The 21,652-nt window shown below is 41.7% G+C and overlaps 1 protein-coding gene across 2 annotated transcripts in view; it reads right to left on the reverse strand.

The window, feature by feature from the left end:
• The window catches only part of FAM107B (family with sequence similarity 107 member B), a 66,150-nt gene that overhangs the window by 40,551 nt on the left and 3,947 nt on the right, over positions 1-21,652 (reverse strand). The window contains exon 1 of one of the 2 annotated variants that reach the window (XM_063134294.1): positions 17,534-17,719. The exons of the other annotated variant lie outside the window; for it this stretch is intronic. The gene's annotated coding sequence lies outside the window, so the exon portion shown is untranslated. Of the gene's footprint in view, positions 1-17,533; positions 17,720-21,652 lie in introns of those variants that run through there. 2 annotated transcript variants of the gene reach the window in all.

The raw sequence follows: 21,652 nt of genomic DNA on the forward strand, positions 1-21,652 counted from the left end.
CCTTTCTCCAAGCATCTGGTGCCCCATAATTGATCAGACTATGTGGATGAACCCCATCAAAACATCTGAGCTAGCCCACACTTGTGTAGTTCTCTGGACTGTGGCCCCAGCTATGTTTTATGGCAAGTAGGTTTTAGAATTCAGAAGTTGATAGCCGCATACGTAATACTTTGCGCGAACACAATCAGGTTCTTCATTTATCGAGCATCTAAATTTCAGTCCTTTTGCATGACAGCAATCACTGATGGCTATTAATAAGTTTGTGCAGTAAGGATAGAATATTAGCCTAAAATAGATAATGTGTCTTCATAACCGAGTGAGTTAGAGACAGATTGTCTTCCTTCCTTTGCAAGTTCTATAGAGAAAGTAATTTACTGGTCAGGAAACAGCAATACTTCTGTTTTGGGCTGCTTATATCTCCATCTTATGTGCTCACCAGTGGTAGTTTAACACCTTATTTTATTCAGGGAGTTTTATTGTACCAATTTATATGTTCTAATATAAAATAAAATAATCAGTGCTCATCCATAAAACTGTAAGTATACTGGCTGGGTCACACCTCAGAGAAAGCATGCATAAAGAAATAGATCTTAAGCAGGCTTCTAAAGGTAAAAAAAAGAAGCCTTAAAGCAAACAATCTTATTTAACAGAGTTCAGAGGCAAAGAACTTCTAGACAAAACTTGCTCCACAAAGGAAACAAGGTTTCCTAAGGCACACCTCTTAACAGAAACCCTGGGGCAAAACGCAAATACAGAGAAAGTATAACCCAACAAGGAAAACAAATGAAGCTTGATGAGAGCACATATTCAAATAAGAAAACCCTGCCTTTTTAGAAATATGTTGCCAGAGTTGTATTTTAGGCACCCACAATCTATTCCATTTAATCCACATAGCAGATTTTGTTTACAAGTACTCTGTTTTCTGGCTTAACACAACATTGACTTGAGCCATTTCAGAAGACGTTAGCAGCTGAACATACAAGACTCACACAGTGAGTGAAGATGAGGGAACACTCCATTCAATAAGGGCAGACAGTACTATCTGATAAATAAGCTCAGACACAGTCTGGAAGAGGGTCCTATGAATAATATTTGTATATGACTTTATTAAGGATTGGGGGGAAGCAGGCAGCTAAGTTACTAAACATTTTTTGGGCTTGTAACAAATGAAATTAATTACTATAGCACAGATAAAGGGTCCTCAATCTTTTGGGGTTGGTGGGCAGATTTAGGATTTTGAGAGTGTCATGGGCACTCTCACAAAATGGTTGCCATGGGAGTGCCTTGCCCATTCATAAAATGGATGCCATGGTGTGCATGTCTGGTAGCAGAACACTCATTTTCCAGAACCCAAATAAAGATTGTCCCTATCCCCTGGATCATTTAAACTGTAGGACAACTATACGTGTGGCAAGGACTGATTTAGATCAAGTCACCTAGCTTCTCTCTCCATCAGGCTAACTAACTTCTCCCAGCGGACAAGCCCAAAAGCTCTGATAGGCCTGTGCTCTCTTCCCTCAACTTCTCCTGGATTCTGTCTCCCTCTGGGCAATTTGATTTTGCACAATCCATGTTCCACCATGGAAAAGAGCCCTTATCTCATGCCGATTTGCCCAACCTCCGTCAACACTGGGACACAGAGAAGGGCCTCTGATAATGAACTGAACACTCAGGCAAATTCATACAGGAGAAGGAAACTTCAAAGATATCCAGGGCCTAGGTTTTAAAAGGGTAACACCAGAGCACACACATAGAGTTATATCAGCAACACCACAGACTAGCACTTACTCTGGTGCGATGAGCAGGACTGTTGGAGAAATCAATCCATTTGCATGGTGCAGTGCACAAAGGGACATTAAAAATACAGCCTCAGTTAAAGCTTTCAGAAGTATTTTCAGCTTTGCAAGGAAGGAGTTAAGTGCTTGTTTTTCTCAAGATATAAACTATTTTAATGGGTGCTTTAAAAAAAAAGAAATTTCTTTACATTGCTGCACTTAGTAGCTTTTCATTTCTCTTGCAATGGATATCAGCTTTTTACTTATAGTTTTCCATTAGTCAAGTGCTGGCCTGAATCCATTCAGTACAACACAATCAGGCGAAAGGAATCCAAATTATTTACTTATGAACGCTACTTAAGTAGAACACCCATCAACATATAGAGCAATGCAGCCTTTCTGCAGACCTGCAAGTCTAAGAATGAAGTATTTCAAACAGCACCCAATGCTTTTTCCTGCATCATCCACACAAAAGCATCCGATGGCATCAGTTCATTGTAAGATTTGTGGAGATCACAATCCTTCCAATACATATAAACATTACAATCCAAACATGTTGCTTCATTGCTTTTGAGTGTGCTTTACTATGAAGTCCAGTAGCAAAGAGAAGGAGAAACGAGCCTGACAGCTTCATAATTTCTGTTGGAATTCCTCAAGTCAATCAGTTATCTGGATCCCAGTAGGATCCAAACTTGTACATAAGTGTGCTCCAACAAGCCCAAAGCAAAAAATACTGCAACAGCAGGGCTAGCAAGCCTTGAGGTGCTTTTGCCTCTAGTCTGCTGAGCTATGGAACTGGAGCATGCCAGTGCATGAGAGGGACAGGAAGAAGTGTAAGCCTGACTGTGGCAACTCTGTGCCCACAGGCCCTGCTGCCCCTAGCCATGAGTGCCACAAACTCCTGGCGTCTAAACTTCTTTTAAGCCACCTTTAAGGACCATCCATGCTGTATCCTGATAACCCAAAAAGAAATAGGGACTCCAATTCTCTATTGCTCCACCTCCAAATACATCAGTGTAAAGATCAACATTAGTTGCATAGCATGTAGCAGAGCCTTATCTATCTTTTTACTCTTAGAGTTGGTGCACGTGGTCCCAATTCAGATCCTGAGAAAAACCTGCCCGGCTGTCGGAAGTTCACATGGCCCATTTTTTAAAATGGAGTATGCCTCCCACTATTCTCTTTCAGAGAAGCACATTCCTTCCTCCATTTGTCTTTACAATACAGGAAGGACAGAAGCAAAGCATCAAAATGATGCCCCCATTCCCAGCTCTGGAGTGGAGCTTAATCACATGCAGAGGCAGGAAGCAGGAAAATGTGCCCTTTCTGAAGCAGCTGTTTCATATTTTTTCACGACAAGGCCAACCCTGGGCAAACACTTCTAAGTGTTTTACTATCTGTGGATTTGCACTATTGATTCTAAATAAAGAACAATTTAACTGTAAAGATAAGCACTACACTAAAAAAAAACCCCACCAGAATCTTACTAGAGAAATGCAAGGAGAAGGGTTCTGGTATGTCCTTCTACCTGCTATTTTTCTACATACAGGAGTATGTAGAGATGGAGGAGACAGATGGATATTCACCCAGACAGGGTGATTTCCCCATACACTCTTGTGGCACTAGGAAATTCTGTGTTTCCTCCCTCTTGGTATGATCATACTATCATAAGAAACAAAATTAAGAAGAGAATAAAGGCTACCATACTGTGTCCCTTGAATCATTTTATCCTATTACTTCCCAGCAAAGCATTCTACAATTTGGGGTTTGATTTTTAATCACTCACATTGCTGTTTATCAGGTGTAAGGTATCCTCTCCTCATCCCTATTCCATGCTCCCTTAGCAATTCCCTTCTACACTCAACTGGTAGGGAACAGCACTAACATTTGTGTTTTAAAATGGTTGTGAACGTAATTAAACACGTGCACACACAACTTGATGCATGGAATGTCTACATCACATATTTATAAAGTTAGGACAATAAACAAGACACATAGCCACTTAAAGTGGGTACCAGATTAAATGAACATGCTATAAATATCAAATAGATATTGACTATACCATGCCAGGTATAACTTTATTACAAATGCAAAATTAGCAACTGCTTGTCAAAAACTGTAGTGCTTTCTATCAAACCAATTACTTGTTAAAAATTTATACCCACAACTGCATCCTCTGAAAATGATTACATTTGTGTTCTTTAGCCACCTATTAGGTCCTTCTTTTGCTATCAGGATTTTAAAAATGTCATACAATGTACTAGTTGCTTTTTAGTGTAGAGATCAACGAATGGAGATGACCTTCAGAGTGTGGTGGAAAGCCTGGTACTAGTTTTAGGGGCGGGGGAGACGTTCAAAAATATCTCAGAACACTTCAGGGCTCAGAAGTGACAATCTGATGAACTTTAAATGGACTGCAAAGAATGGAAACTAGGCATTACACATGGAAATATTCACTGACTTGCTACTATGGCTCCCAATCTACAATCATACAAACTATGTTAGATGGGGTCTCATCTACCAAGCTAATATGAAAAAACTCCAGTACAGCATCAGAGGCCCACTATGAGATAGATCGTTGATGGAAGGTATGATGAACCAAGCAAAAAAGTTCAACCAACTCTATGCAGTTCACAGAACAGAACAGATAAACAAGGTCTGCAAGAGACACAAGTGAATCATAGGAATCACATGGAATGACTAAGCCAAGAATAGATTCTGTATGACATGGTCTGAGCAATCACACATCTCACAGGTTGTGGAACACCTACTCAACCTAGAAGATGATGGTGACCAGGCTGCATCAATATGTTCCGATGGTCTCCCTTCACAACAGACATGCAATGCAGATGTTGTAAAACCAAAATGTCACTGAGCAACCAATAAAATCTGACGAGTTCTGAATAGCATTTACAAAAGTCTTAACATACAACTGGTTGCCCTGACAAGAAATATGGCATCAGATGACATGACCACCAATGAGTTGCTGATGGCTAATGATCTCTCCCATTTCATGATCCACTGAAAAGCTCAAATGTTTGTTTCATTGTATAAATAAAATGTTAAGAACATAAGAGTCATACTAGATCAGATCAAGGATCCATCCAGACCAGCATTTTGTTCACACAGTAATCAATTAGCTACCACAAATAGGACATGAGTGCAATAGCACCCTACCTTTCAACTTAGCAAAAAATAAAGCAAATGATTACATCTGATAAGCTCATGCAGAGACTTCCTGATGTTGCAGATGCTGGCCAAAAATACAGATAATTGATGTCCTAATGCATGAGATATCCCCTAGGCCACAGGCAATCTTGATAGGTAAGCAATCGCCTTTGCTTGTGAAGACTGGAAGACAGATGAAGTCCATGCCAAAGGCAGGCTTTATTCACATCCTTAGTACTGGAATGGATGCTCTACATGAGGTTCCATACTTGGATCTGAAAATGTATGTCTATTGATAGCCATATACTTATTCAAGCTATAGAAAAGTTTCGCGGATGCCAGCCATTCAGCTAAGATGTTCTATTTTCTGTTCTGTGTTACAATACTTCAGTGACAAAACAAGAGCTCCGGCTATTGGGCGGTATAGAAATGTAATAAATAAATAAAATAAAAATAAATAACCAGAGTGGATGTCATTTTTTCATTGTTACAGTGGAGTCAAGTCTACAAAGTCTAAAACATGAGCCAAGAAAAGGGATCTGAAGAGGCCAGTTCAAAAGCTCAGTGATGGACCTGATGTGCAAATACCACAAGTATGGAGTCGATTCATTGCCATGGTTGAAAAGAAAGCTGATCTAGCCCACTTTCTCTCTGACGTGACAAATAGCATCAGCAATACAAGTTAGTCCTAGCAGCATCACCAAACCCAATAAAGGACAATCCACTAGAAGAGATAACCCAATTTTAAAGGAAACCACAAGGAGCCGGACACAAGATGGATACTTCAGGCTTGTGAGACGGATGACAGGAGTTATGAAGAAGTCATAGTCATTTCCACAGATACAAACACAGATGCAACACTCATGCTGTTGATTTCCTGACCACAAAACAACTGAAAATATAGATGATCTCCATTAACAGCTAATAATGAAAATGCTACTCATTATATAACATTGCCACAAGGCTTTTGAAACCTGTAGAGAAAAACTTGGCAAGATTCCATTTGTTAACAGGCTGACACACAGACTGTGTTCGCATGACATGCAAACCCACAATGGGTTGTTCACCCTGAGAACCCAGTTTGCAGTAGAAGTTGTTTTACCTACTTCTACTGAGTTTGCATTCTACTGAGTGAGTTTGCATGTTGTCTGGCATGGCAGCGTGGGTTACGGCAATCGCCTAAAGAGGAATAGGCTTGAGGGAAGAGGGGGTAGGAGGAGGAAGGGAAGCAAACAGTTTGTTTCACCTGTGGTTGAAACCTCACTTTTCTATGAAAAAGCAAAGCCGCACATTCGTCCAGTAGTGGATGTGGTGGTGCCAGATAAGGGGAACCTGTATATTAAATTTGTGTCCTCATCCTGCAAAGTTTCAAGGGGTTGGAGGCCCCCACCATCCCTTTTGGTTGCACATGGGTGGAGACAGGGGACCCAGCAAAGTCTAGGAAAGGCAATGAGAGGGACGATGGGATCTGGTTTCCATCGCAAAAGAAGCTGGGATACCTGGCCAGCAAGACCAGAGGACTACAGTAGGAGGAGGGCAAGTGGGAAGGAATAAACCATGCTGCATAGCTTGTTTGCCTGATCTGTGTGGCTTATCACCCACGTGTGAACAGGCCCACAGTATCATCCTTCAATAGCTGGCTGGAAGATTTTGTTTGAAACAGCCTAAACTTGTCCATGCTACTGGATGAGATGGGTGTTACTCAGCTGCTGAGAGATTTATGCGCCACTTGCATGGTATCCCAGATGCCAAAACTATTGATCATACCAGGCTAAAACTAAATACTAAAGGGAGGGGGATCAGCATACTCTTCCTCCAAATGAAAGGTGCTCAGATGGTTAGACATACTGCTGTGATGCCATCAACTGTTCAATCCTGTTGCTTAACAATTCCCTTATTGTTCTCTTTATATAAGTGATAACCACATACGGACTTCTTCTGTAACCCTTGGACTTATACATGATTTTTTATACACAACCCATATTTGTCTGCCCATTTGTATAGACATGCTATTTTTGTCTCAGACCTGCTTTAATTGGTACGGCCGTGTCCCCTATTTACAGCTATAACTTTGTAAATATTGATTTGAACATTCTATGCATCACATTATAGGAAATTAATTAAACACCAAATATTGCAGTAGGCTTGAAATAACTGTGTGGGATAGTTAAAAAACAGTATCACATCCTGAAGTAATGTTTTTGCCATAACTTACAGAGTTTGGGTCATTTGAACCCTTTCAGCACTCTACCCTTCAAAGACAGACATACACACCTACTGTATTTCACTTTGGTTTATAGTATGTCCAAATCAGATCATTACTTTCAAAGCTGTGACCATTTCCTCAAAACAGTCTTAGCCATAAAAATGACATCCACCCACACTTTCTTTGGCATCAGAGCTCGCTTTTAATGTGCTGACACAAGTAAAAAAAAAAGGCATTGTAGCAGGCCTACTATAAAAGCCACAGATTGCTACACCCCTTTTAAAATATTTGTTTTTACTAGACGACCACAAAGTTATTCCTGTTTCTCTAAACCTGTCTATGTGTAATTCTTAAAGGTGGGTCAATTTGCGCTATCAGGCCATTGTGGCTTATTTGTACATTTCCTTTCTAGGGAGGAGAACAGTTCAGCGGTAAGAAAAACAAGCTAGTGCAACAGTTTGCAAAAAAAGAAGAATCTGCTATGCCAGCAGTCTGGCAGCAGCAATTTCCACAGTACTGGTGCTGCAAAAGCAATTTAATTGACAATGGAACAAGAGGAACAATAAGCAACCGGCAATTTAGGGGCTCAATCCTGACTCAAGGGGGTTTCCTCATGGAGACTTCAACATAAACTGTTATCACAATTGTCCCTCATCCCCACCTCCACACTAATAGTTGTGCTATTATCTTACAAAGCCCTAAACAACTTGGGACCAGACCACCTTCCCTTATATACACCCAGGCGGCATTTACGATCTTCAGAGGAGGCCCTACTCGTCATCCCAACACGAAAAGAACGTCACCATGAAGAACCTCGACGGCGGGGCCTTCTCTGTTGCGGCACCCACCCTCTGGAAAACCCTCCCTCGTGGCTGTTCAGGAGGTGGAAAATGTAATAACTTTTAAACACCTCCTAAAAACATATCTTTTAAAACAAGCCTTCCCTAGACTGTAATTTATTCTGGCTTTATGTGATTTCAAAGTTTTAATCTGGGTTTTATGGTTTTAGTTGTAAACTGCCCAGAGAGCTTAGGCTGTTGGGCAGTATAAATATGAAATAAATAAAAATACCTCAGCTGCTTTCTCCCACACAAGCTGGGGGACAGGCAAAGTTATTTAATTCCCTCTTCCCTGGCTTTGGCTAGAGCAGGAGAGGGCAGTATTTTTATCCTGTCAAAGGCTGTATTTCCCTGTGGGTAATCATTGGGGGCTGCATGTAGGCAGTGAGCAGGCCCAAAGACAGCAGACAGTAGGTCCGGAGCCAAAAGTGGGTGTCATCCCATTCTATTTCTGTCACCCCCTTGCCCCCCCACCCCCACCATCCGGTGGGTGGCCAGGATAGGGACAGATCACCCTTGCCAGAGACCTGAACTGATTGCGTGCAAAAAGGCTTTTGAAATTGCACCGAAGGCTTCATGAAATTGGGGTGAAGGCCGCAAGTTGCCCACCCCACACTAGAGTGTTCCTATTATGCATCTCAGCACTTTGCCTATATTACGGGGTGGGGAGAAAAATGATTGAGATGCAAAATAATGAGGGGTTGCTGCCAAAGCCTCTGTTACTATTCATGGGGAAGAGAGAAGACTTCTTTGCATGTTTCTCAGGAGTGGGGCCAATGTGGCTGGTCCTTCAGGACTGGCTCCATTTAAAATATTGAATCTATAGTCTTCAACAGGGGCATACACTAGGTTTCCACGTGCTCCAGCTGTCTGCTTGGTAAGTGGTGCAATTCGACACAAATGGTTCTTAGATGATCACCTGATGGAACAGTCCAATAGCTTAAACTATCTGGGGATCTGCACAGAACGGTTCATGGAATAGCCATTGGCAAACTAACAAACTAAAAGCCCAAAATTCAACCCAGTCACTGTTGAAATTTTTCCAGGGTGAAGGGTGGAAGTTCGTGTTGCCATCTCGAAGAATTGTTGCTGCCAGGGTTATTCCTCAGATGATATATGGGGCAAAAGTTTGGGGCATTCCACAGAGCCAATTCAGTTGGAGTCAGTATAGAATACCTTTATACACATCTTACTGGGACGGCCACCAGGAACACCCACAGCCTATCTGAGAGCAGAAATTTTATATGGCAATTTTATATTTTATTTTGAGGGTCATTTTTTTTTTACTATTTTTAAAAAACTTTTTTTTTCTATAAAAATTGATGAAACTGCATATAGCAGAGCAGTCACATTCACCATGTCAAAGCACCTGGGTAACTGAAAGTGTTTTATTTATTTTGGGAAGAAGAGGGAACAGGAGATAGATTTGACTAGTGGGTAGAGTAGGCAAGGATACACGATATATATACTGCATTGTAACCAACAAGTATTGCAAGAAACGAAACCACAAGATTGATAAACTGCATGAACTTAACTTATTGTTAAATAAAGGTCATTTGGTTTCATAAACTGGATTGGATTCTTAAAGTACCTGAGGTAAGGTATTGGGATATATGGTGGCAGCGGTGAAGTAAAAAGGGTGAATAGGGTGGAGCACAGAGTGATGGCCTGGTTGCTGTGGGGCCAAGAAAGGTCAGGGAAACACAGAACTAGTGAGCAGCAATATTCCGACTAGGTCCATGGTTGGAATCCTTTATTGCAGTGGTTCTCAACCTGGGGCGCTCCAGATGTGTTGGACTACAACTCCCAGAATGCCCCAGCCAGCTCTGCTGGCTGGGGCATTCTGGGAGATGCAGTCCAACACATCTGGAGTGCCCCAGGTTGAGAACCACTGTGCTAAGGTGAATTATTGTCAGAGTGGGTGCTAAATGAATAAACTTCAGATGATAAATGCCAAACAGACACATGGGATTTTTGTGGTAGTTAAAACAAAATAATGAAAATTTATTTTAAAAGTTCACAAGCTTTGTTTCAAAATAAACAATTTAAAAACCTTTTTGAAACCACTCATCCAATCTTTTATTTTTTCATTTATTTTTATTTATTTATTTCATTTCTATACCGCCCAATAGCCAAAGCTCTCTGGGCGGTTCACAAAAATTAAGACCATGAAGAGCATAATAAAACAACCAACAATTTAAAAATACAAATACAAAATACAACATAAAAAGCACGACCAGGATAAAACCACACAGCAAAAATTGATATAGGTTAAAATATGAGATTAATACAGCAGAGTTTAAATTTAAATTAAATTAGGTGTTATAATACCGAGAAAATAAAAAGGTCTTCACCTGGCATCTAAAGGCATATAATGTAGGTGCCAAGCGAACCTCCCTAGGGAGCTCATTCCAGAGCCGGGGTGCCACATCGGAGAAGGCCCTCCTCCTAGTAACCACCTGCCTCACTTCCTTCGGCAGGGGTTCACGGAGAAGGGCCCCTGTAGATGATCTTAAGGTCTGGGCAGGTACATATGGGAGGAGGCGTTCCTTCAAATAACCTGTCCCCAAGCCGTTTAGGGCTTTGAATGTTAATACCAGCACTTTGAATTGGGCCCGGACCTGGACTGGCAGCCAATGAAGTTGTAGAAGGACTGGCGTGATATGATCTCGTCGGCCAATCCCTGTTAGTAGGCGGGCTGCCCTGTTTTGTACCAGTTGAAGTTTCCGGACTTTTTTCAAAGGCAGCTCCACATATAATGCATTGCAGTAATCCAAACGAGAGGTTATCAGAGCATGGATAACTGTAGCTAGGCTATCTCTGTCCAGATAAGGGCGTAGTTGGTATATCAGCCTGAGCTGATAAAAGGTGTTCTTTGCCACTGAGTTCACCTGTGCCTCAAGTGACAGTTCTGGATCCAAGAGCACCCCCAAACTATGGAACCGATCCTTTAGGGAGAGTGCAACCCCGTCCAGGACAGGGCCAACATCACCTTGCCGGACAGATGAACCACCCGCTAACAGTACCTCCATCTTGTCTGGATTGAGTCTCAGTTTGTTAGCCCTCATCCAGTCCATTACCATGCCCAGGCACTGGTTCAGAACAGCCACTGCCTCACCTGGGTTTGATGAAAAGGAAAGGTAGAGCTGGGTATCATCTGCATATTGGTGACACCTCGGTCCACATCTCCGGATAATCTCCCCCAGCGGCTTCATGTATATGTTAAACAGCATAGGGGATAAGATAGAGCCTTGTGGAACCCCATGGCTTATGAGCCACAGCACAGAGCACCTTGCCCAGGAAAGGGATGTTCGCCTTTCACTCATCCACATACACGCTTCCCTTTCTCTCACACAATCACTCTTGAACTTTATTATCACTATTGTTTATTATACACAAACTGTCTATCTGCACACCCCACTCAAAAGACACCACTCTCTGTACTGAACCTCAAACTCTTCACAACCCAAGTAGTCTACACACAGAGAGCTAAAGCACTAAAGGCTCTAAAGACTCTAAGAGTACCTAAAAAGTCTCTCACAATCCACTCAGTCATTCCCTTATATATCACTCCTCCGCCCTCCTAAGACATTCTAACTCCACCCACTCAAGCCAACATTCTAAGCACCACAGACTTACCAATTTCAGACATACATTAGGGAACTGACTTGTGGGGTGTAATGCCACAGAGACCCAAAGGGAGAGGTCATGAGTGGCCTTTATAAAAGCTGGAGCAGATCTAAAATTCAGCAAATGCATTGGTAACAGGGATGAGCCACAGGAAGGGTATTACAACCGTGTAACGAGGTTCACGCATTGCTAGTTGGTTTCTTCAACTTATGAGACCTGCTCCAGAGCTTATACAGGCTTGTCAAGTGTCTATGAAGGCAGAGCTCCTCACGATGGTATCTATTGCTTGCAACAGTAGGCCCCTTCATCGCTACTTTTTAGGCACATGGTAAAAAGTCATTTTTTAAAAAACACACCTGTTTATTATTGGAGTATAGAATCATAGAACAGTGGAGTTGGAAGGGTCCTATGAGGCCATCCAGTCCAACCCCCTGCTCAATGCAGGAATCCACCCTAAAGCATCCCTGACAGATGGTTGTCCAGCTGCCTCTTGAAGGCCTCTAGTGTGGGAGAGGCATTCATGCTGCTAGGTTTCTTTCACTGACTAGCTTGTCATTTCATTGTTGATCATATTGCAGGCTTTATTGCTTTATAATTGAAATTGTCCTATATAGAATGCAAGTTATCTAAATAAAACATGCTTCTTTAGCTATTAAGTGATATAAAAATGTAATAAATAAATTTAGAGGCCGAGGCAGATCAACGGTAACAAATCCACACAAGTGAATAGCTTGACAGAGACATGCTTTCTGAAAATGTAAGAACTTAGCACAGCTATGCATTTTTAATTAAAGCATACGCACTGCATCACTATGGCAATGGTCTCTTTTGCTCAATGCAGCCAGGGCAACGCTATTTTTGTGATATGCACACCTACAATTCAAGAACACACCAAAATATATTGGATGGGTGCACTGCCTGGTCATCTGCTCTGTTGCCAGCCTAATTTGTCCCTCTTGTTTATTTCAATTTGCTGATGGATACGAAGTTGTCACTGCTCAACTGACTTACCTGTTGCATCTTAGCATTAGCAAACACACTGGGCAGACCTACTGGAGTTATGCAGCTGAATTGACAGCAAGAAGCAAATAATCTCTCTGTACCGTAACGGAAATTCTTACATCACAAGTGAGGTAAATGGAAAATTCCTCACAATAGCTTTGCATACTATTATATATTAAGTGGCATTCACTCCAGAAGTATGAGGATGTTCAGGTTTTTCCAGCCTAGATCCAACTCTGCAGTTGAGTGTTTCATATTCTCTCAAGATTCTGTACTTGATTAGCCATGAACTCTGGGATTAGACAATTCCTGCAGGCAGAAGAGTTGGACCACTGCTTCAGTCTTACTTCGTTAATACATTTACTTGAAATATCAATGGACATTATCAGCCCTTTCATTTTCAGTCTCATGGCATCTTTATTACAGCACATTAAAAACTATATTATTCATCACAACCTATGAAGTAGATGGTTTTAGCAGCTGCTTTTCTTTCTACCATCTGAATGAACAAGAAAGGTAGTTGCAGTGTCAGGCTACTCAGACCTAATTGCATCCTTGGCAGCCTTCCCTAACTAGGCACGCTCCTGATAGGCTGGACTAAAAACGTCCATCAACTTCAGCCAACATGATGGGAGTTTATAGTCCAACATATCAGGGGGGCACCAGACTGGGGATGGCTACTCTAAGATAAGGGGCAAAGAGGTCTAAGATAAAGGTGAAGATTGGTGTAATAGCTACTGACGGTGTTTCCCTCCTAAAATGGCCACAGGGATGGGTCACAATGAAATAGGACTGAAGGGATAAAGGCAGGGACTTCAGACAGGAGTATAGAAACAGAGGGAAATGTCCCAGTGAGAGGGAAAGAAATCAAGGTATTACGGCCAAGCTTATTTGCAAGCACGAAGATCAGCCCAGTATGGTATAAGCTTTCATGAATGCAAGTTCTTCACAGAGCACGAAGTAGAAAGGAAGTACAAAGATATGAACAACACCACAGGAATATGCAAACAAGCTAGTTTTGTATATAAACATCCCAATTATAGATAACATTCATAGCTCAGAAGCATCATCAAACTCTTCAAGATTTTCTGTTTAGCCTACTATCTCCCAAACTGTAATAAAATACAAGTCCATAGCAGCTGAAATCATCAAGAGCTGTTGTCAGTTTATTGGGTAGGTGCATACATTATATTATAAGATCACTCCTGCAAGAGATTATCCTTGTACCTGAGTGCCCATGGAAGTGTTAACACCTTTTGGACCAAGCAGCCCATGTACTATCAGCCTCTGGACCAAACAGTGATTGGCATGAATCCAGTGACGGGCAGAAATTATTCAAAAACTGGGAACCGATTCAGATTGTAAGAGTCTACACCTTGACAAAGGTTATCAACTCAGCAGCATTTGCTAAACTAGAATCTGCTATCTTCTATACCAGCTTTCCCCAACTGGATGTCCTCCAGATGTTTTGGGCTACAACTCCCAGCATTCCTGACCACTGACCACGCTGGCCAGGGCTGATGGGAGTTGAAGTCCAAAACATCTGGAAGGCACTGTGTTGGGAAAGGCTGCTCTATATTCTTTCTCCTTCTTGGTCCATCTTTCAAGATGTAACACTACCATCATTCACTAGAAACTCTCCCCACCCACCCACCACCCCTACTGATCAGGAAAACAGTGACTAAATTCTTCCACTGAAATCAACCTCAGCAGGGCCATACTGTCTAGAGGTGATGGAACCTGTTGCCCAACATCTCTTAGAAGCACCAGGTTGGAAGGTTTTTGCATAACTGGCTTTTGAAATTCTTAAGACAACACAAGCAAGTTTGTCCCCAACCCTTAACAAATACAACAGCTTACAGTCAAGTTTCATCCAAGTCAAGTGTGACACCCAATTCTAAGAAAAAGCTTGAGTATACCTTTTCCACAAGCCTGGATTACAGACCCAGTATAGCAGCAACGTAGGCTAAGGCAAAGCATAAAGCCTGACTAAATATAGAATCCTCTTACACCACCCTCCAAAATGTACTGGGCAGACTGAAAAAGAGTACAAGCCATGAGTACTTGGAAATAGTACACAAGGGGGGCTATTTAGTTGCTTACTTTACTGAGAAATGCACTCAACATGACAATGGCAAGCAAGTCTTGGGCTTATGGATACCACCATCATGCCACACACAGTATACAATACAATTTGAATGTTTGCTTGTATGTCTTATCTCCAAAATCAAGGCCATGATGAACCCATGTACAGTAACACCCAGTTCAAACACTACGGTCTACACAAGATAATGGAGCGCATAAGCCTGATCCTTGATCTTGCTTTTAGCATGTTAATTCTGCTCTCAGAGTAGCATCTAACAGGACCAACGTGCCCTATCATTCCTGCCTGTGTGCTGTCAGAAGCCACCCTGCAATTATTACTTGTTTAGGTTAGCTCCCTTAAGATGAAAAGAAAGATGGGCAGTTAGAAACAGCTCATTTTTACCATTCATTGATTAAATGTTTTGTCCTTGACAAAATAGCCAGTTTGTTCTTTGGGAGAGCGATTGTGCAAACAACTCTTCAGGAGCTGCTCTTACTCAGAGAGTAGCACCTCCTATTGTAAGCACACTAGTTGAACGGAACAGGGTTCTGCTTCAGTGGGCTGTAGGCAGATCCAAAATTAAGTGGGAGGGAAGAGAGCTCACACAGGGATTCCTCCTGGCTTCACAACTGAGCTGATGGGTGAGCACACTAGTAAACTGAACGCCAGTTCAACCCATTAGATGCCTTTGAGTCTGCAGCAGAGGAAAGAGAGGGCTGGAAGGAGCAATACTGTTCATTAGAACCAGCGTTATGTCCAGCCATCAGTTCACATGTCAAGTCAAATTTGCATCACAGATGAAAAATTATGCTGAAACTCTTCTTTTTATATTGTGTCTGTCTTCACCCACAGATTCTACCCCACATTTCATCATCACCATTCTACAACCTTAAATACAGGGTGTTTTTTTTAGTGGAAACAGGAGAATGAAAACCAAAGATGTTAAGAAGTTGTTTCTCTGTAAAGTACCCTGTAACTTCCCTTTCAAGACCAGCTGACTTTGAAATATACATACAGATCATGAACTCATTGGATATTCTAAGCGAAGCCACCGCCAGCCACATGCAATGTGGGGATCACAATACTGTCCTGCTTTATATTTATTTATTTATTTTATTTATTTATTACATTTATATACCGCCCCACAGCCGAAGCTCTCTGGGCGGTTTACAACAATTAAAAATAGTAAATATTAAAAGTATACAAAAATTAAAAAAACATAAAAACAGTATAAAAACAACAGTATCCATTTAAAAACAGTCATAGTAATTTTCCCAGACTATACTATGTTTGGACATAGTATTGTCTTCTGCTCTAGTCTCAGATACCAGGAGATAGCCACAATCTGCCATCGGACAAAAACACATACTGGAAATCCAATGGTTTACTCATGAAGATGTGAAATGAGAAGTGTGGTACAAGGCCCAGTGTGTTGGACATCTGAGTAAGGATGACCTAATGTTGGTCTCAGGTCTAACAGTAATAACCCCATGTACTCACAATATGAGTATCTTAAGGATGATCAAGAATGTATATGAAGTACTGTAGCTTCAGAATTTAAGTAAAATACTATATAAATATAAAATAGCCTTCACAAAACTAGCCATTGCCAAATAATCTTAACTATATCATTTCCAAGTTTTATTATAACTCCATTGCTCTGGCATCATAACACAATTCAAGAGAAAATACAGTGCAATCGCACTTGCAATTTGCCTTGGAGTAGATGGATACATTTGAATGAACTGAGGCAGGAGACCTATTTGCTATGTAGTCAAGGGCAAAATATTAATTCTAAATGAGAGTGATTGTGCAAACAACCCTTTTGGAGTTGCACTTGCTCATAGTAGTGCCGTCTGCATCGTAGGCACACTAATGGAATTTAATAGGCTGCTTCGATCAGCTCTTCAGAGTGATTAAAATATAAACACAGCTTTCTAACATACAGAGCTGTGCATGATCTGTGAAACTCTCTTTACCTGTACTTTGTTTGGGGCTGATTCTATTCATTGTATTCATCCCCTGGATTTTTTTTTTTTTTTTTAATAAAAGCGTCCCGTGAGCTCTGTGCCATGTGTGCTCTCTCTTCACTATGTACAAGTGAACATGCTTGTCATTCCCCCTTGAATAATGTGATTTCTATTTTCAGTAAGATAAAGAACAGAGAGCAGATATGAGGTCACATTAATATTATACAGAAAGATCACTGTAAGGAAGTATCATTGTGCCATTCTTATCGCTTACATCAAAACCAAATGTTCTAATGGGAAGAGCTGTGCCAGTCAACGGTGGACCTCAGTGGCGACATCCAGAGCAGCTACTACCAGACGCCCATGTATTACCCAACACCAGTTGGCAGAGAAAGACAATGATGCAAAAATCAATTTCATAAGCAAGACAAAAGTCTAGCACTCACTAAGGTCTGGGTTGTACCACTTCAGATTGCGGGTGGAGGCTCACATAATAGAACATTATATGAGCCTCCACCCACAGGAAGTTTCAAGCACATAGAAAACTAGCATGGTGGAGAAAATAGGCTACAGCCTTCTCCCTGACGCTGATGTCCCCTATATGCAGGTCATTATTTGTATGGAGAAGCATTCCACCCCACATATTCCAACTACTGTCTGAAGTGGTACATCCCAGATACAGGTTGACAGTAAGAACTACGGCCTATAGATTTCCATTTGGTGGTGACACAGAGACAAGTCTTCTCTGTGTCGGCACCAGCCCTGTCAAATGATCTCCCCTCTAAGGTACATCGGGCCTCAACTCTTCAAGCCTTTGTTAAAAACTACACCAAGAGAGTAGGTGTTGAAATACTTACAGGAAGGAAGGTCCCAATAGCAGCAAACTCTTCGATGTTTCTCCTCCCCCAAGTATTTCCTAGTTGAAATAAAAATCCTTCCAAAAACAGGGGTCCTTGGGTGCTTCCAGGTGAACAGCTCCTAGCACTACCAATAGTACTGCCTTGTACTACCATTCCATTCTTAACAGGTTTGTTATGGTAAGGTAACAGTAGCAGAAGCAGCTTCCGGAAAAAGTGGGAGACTTACAAGTATAGGATGGTGGACGCCTGCATAAAATTCCATGTTTGAGATAAGGTGATGACACAACAGAAGCAATCTATTGGAAGACCTTATTTACTGATGTAACCCATATGGTTGAAGTTCTCTTGTTAATTAACTCATGAAATGGCCATCCTTACACTGGGCAGGGGGTGTGCACAAGGATGGGCAGACAAGCATATTGTAAGCATCTGAGCATACAATATGCTCAGGAATCTTAGTATAGTAGAGTTGTAAGGGGCCTACAAGGCCATGGAGTCCAACCCCCTGCTCAATGCAGGAATCAATGTACATGGGGGCTCCCAGGTAGTCACCCTTCCAGAAATTGACCAGGCCTAGCTAGACCTGCTAGCTTCATCAAGGTTGCAGCATCCCATGTCTTTACACCACATAATCTGTGTACACCAAAGATTTTGCTCTCACTGCAACAATGTCCCCAAGTGCAGCTTTTTTACTTTTCCCCATAAGGATAAATGGCAGCCACTAAGGGACACCATTACAGCTAAACCTACTGCTTGCCCCTGGTGACCCCAGTTGAATCAAACCTGTTCCTATTTTTCCATCCTGATATCTTCTTCTTGGCTAAAGTGCAATGGAACGTTGAAGGCAGGTTGCTAGATGTACAGAGATTGAATGACTGGTTTCCTTATGAACTTTTCTATTTGACTAGCATCAACGCTATTTTGTCTGGGCACGGCACAGGAAGAACAGACAACTGATGGGAGTCATACAAGCAAGGATACATTCTCAAATGAATCCCCAAAAAGATTATTGGCACTAAAAAGATTATGCTGGCTTAATAAGTCTCTGCGAAACTTCCAATGCCAAGCATTCAAAAAGTTAATACCATCAGAAGAGAGGCTTCCAAGTTTATGAATTTTTAACATTTTGGTTTTATTTACGCCTCTTAGGGATTACAGAAAAATTAAAAAATACCTTTTAGAGCTTCAACACAATTGAAATTCTGGAGAACCCAGCTCTTTATTTTATAAGAGAGTGCCAAGTCTCCTATTACTTTTGCAATTGGTGCACGTGGGAAGTGGCAGACATTATCTACCTGAAACTGCCTCCTTCTTGCAAACAAATATGCTTTGGAAAGGCAGCATAACTCATCAAATTTCTGTTAAAATGGAAAGCTACCCCATGATACAAGCTGTGCTGCCCAGACAATAACTTCTCAAGAGTAGGAGGAGAAGGTATTGGAGCACTGTCTGCAGTACACCACCCAGTTTTGTTTTGTTTTTACTTCCTGCCATGCTTTGGGGGTAAAGATGTTTTTGCAATTTCTTTTTTACATAAAGTCCCTTGTACTGCACTCTGGAAGAACCAAAGAAACCGCCAGACGCAGGACCATCATCGCTGCAATATACAGCTGAATACAACTTTTGGGAGGGCCCCAAGTTCAATTGTCAGTAAAAACAAATGAGGTAGCTGGGAAAGTCCTTTGAGAGCTATTAGAACAGACCAGAGATGAGCATAAAGTAGAACTGCAAGGGTTTGATGCCGGTGTGCTTTAGCAGAAGCAACAAAGTATTCCCCCAGCCCCTGAAATGAGGCTGTTAGACTCCCAGACCTGCAGTATATGCAGGACATCCTAGTATATGGCTGCCTCTTGTGAGCCACCATTTTGCAACTGGCTTTGGTTGGTAAAAGAAAAAAGTAGTCTGAAGCCTACCCACAACTAGAGTGGACAATCTGGGGATAGATCAGAGGTGGGGAACCTGCGGCCTTCCAGATATTGTTGGGACTCCAACTCCCATCAGTTGGAGTCCAACAACACCTGGAAGGCCGGTGGTCAGGGATGATGGGAGTTGTATTCCAACTGCATGTGAAGGGCTACAGATTCCCCAGCCCTGGGCTAGATGGACCAATGGTCTGACACCAAAAAGTGCTAGTTCAGAGATTGGGCTACTGTATAACAGATACACCATTAAGGAACAAACCCGTTCATCCTGCCAAGCCAGACCTAAAGCACTTTTGGAACTTCTAGTTTTTGATTTACAATGTTTAGTACATGAAAAGATGGGTGCACAGTCACATACACTCATTTGCTTATGCAGTCAAATTCCTTGTCTCCTTTGAGTTCAATGCGTTTAGGAAAAGATAAAATTAGGAAAAGGACAGGCTCTCCCTCCACACAAGCAAAAACAGGTCCAATTTTGCCCCTTCTCCATTATATATTTGTATCATTCTCAACCTCCTGCTGCTGGAACAAGGCTAATGCCACTGTCCTGAAAGATTGCTTATTGCTTTTATTACACTCGGAAGATTATTTCAACAGCCATTCTGCATAAGAGCATGACAGCACACTGCACTTGGAAGATCCCAGCAACACAATAAATGTCAAAGTTTCCAAGGAGACAACAATGGAAGACACTGGAAGAGATGCATTTCTTAAATAAGGCTGCTTCCAAGGGAGTGGGGGAGAAAAAAGAGGGGGAAATGTTTTCCCACATATTTTCCTTCAAGTTATACGACTTATGGCCTTATCTCCTTTTTATGGCATATCCTCCAGTGCTACACATTATTCGAGACCTTCTACAGCCCAACAGAACTACACTGAATCTCATGAATCAGCTTCTTTGTCCCCACTTGGATTGCGAAGTGTTATATAAAGGAAAAGAGGGCTAGTACATTAGGGTGAAATCCTGCTCCTCCTAAATTCAACAGCAAGGCACCCATTAGTTTTAATGCAACAAGATCCAGTAACCAGTATACTTGCACAGGTGTGGGCCAGAAGTTCTTTTTCAACCTGTGGATAGCTTACTACCATTCTGTTGTAAGGCTGGTCTACAATAAATAATTTCAAATCTAGCCTTTTAACCAAGTTAGCATATTTTGTCTGAAACTGTGCTCTTCTTCCACAATAACTTCCAAGCAACCCTCATTTTTAAATCATAGAATAGTAGAGTTGGAAGGGGCCCATGAGGCCATCGAGTCCAAACCCCTGCTCAACGCAGGAATGAAACTCTGCTATTTACTATTACTGCTTAACATCAAGAAACAGCTCAAGTAGTGCAAGGAATAGAGCACTGGACTGGGATTGAGGTGACCTGGATTGAAATCCCTGGGTCAGCCATCAAGTCAGACAATGATCTTGGCCCATTACTTCTCAGGTTAAATCTATCTCACAGGGTTATTTCAAGAATAAAATAGGACAACCCCATGCATGTCACACTGAGTACACGGGATAAAGGTAGCATACATAATTTGGCCCGTGACTGACCTCAAGCCCATTTCCTTTACCTAGTTGCTAGTATACTAGGATACTTGATTTCATTTCTAATGCCTTCCATCCCCTCTACCGTTGAACATCCTCTTTTGCTCTGGCTCTATGAGGAGGTACACTGTACCCAGCTCTGTAAGACAATACTGCTCTCTGACCCCTCTGCCAAGTGCTAGACACCTTATATGCACGATACTAAAAATAAAAACATTGCACAAGAAATGCACCTTTACCCAAGTCAGCCAAGCTATTTTCAGGGCAATTACATTAGACAATAATGCACTCTCACATCAGACAAGTTTTGGCTGTCACACAAATGGGTTTCCATAAAACAGTGAATTCTCAGCATGGCCAAAAGCATTCAAGAACTGCAACTGACTGCCAACAAGTTATTTCATACTTGCTAGGGTTGTACATTTGCTACTGCAGGCAAAGCTCTATGCACTTAGCGATTCCTGAAGCTGTAAAACTCAAAGTGGACCAAAGTTAACCATGGTCAAGGCTCCAATGCTTCTGAGCTAGCAAAAAAAAAAAGGGTGTGTGTGTGTTAAAATTGGTAAGGAGGAAAATAAACAGTTTAAAGGTTATAAGAGATTAAAGGAAAGAGGATGACAACATTCGAAAGGCCCGGTTAGGTGTCCGTACAGCATAA

The sequence above is a fragment of the Elgaria multicarinata genome, chromosome 9 (genome assembly GCF_023053635.1).
Source record: "Elgaria multicarinata webbii isolate HBS135686 ecotype San Diego chromosome 9, rElgMul1.1.pri, whole genome shotgun sequence".
NCBI lineage: Eukaryota > Metazoa > Chordata > Lepidosauria > Squamata > Anguidae > Elgaria > Elgaria multicarinata.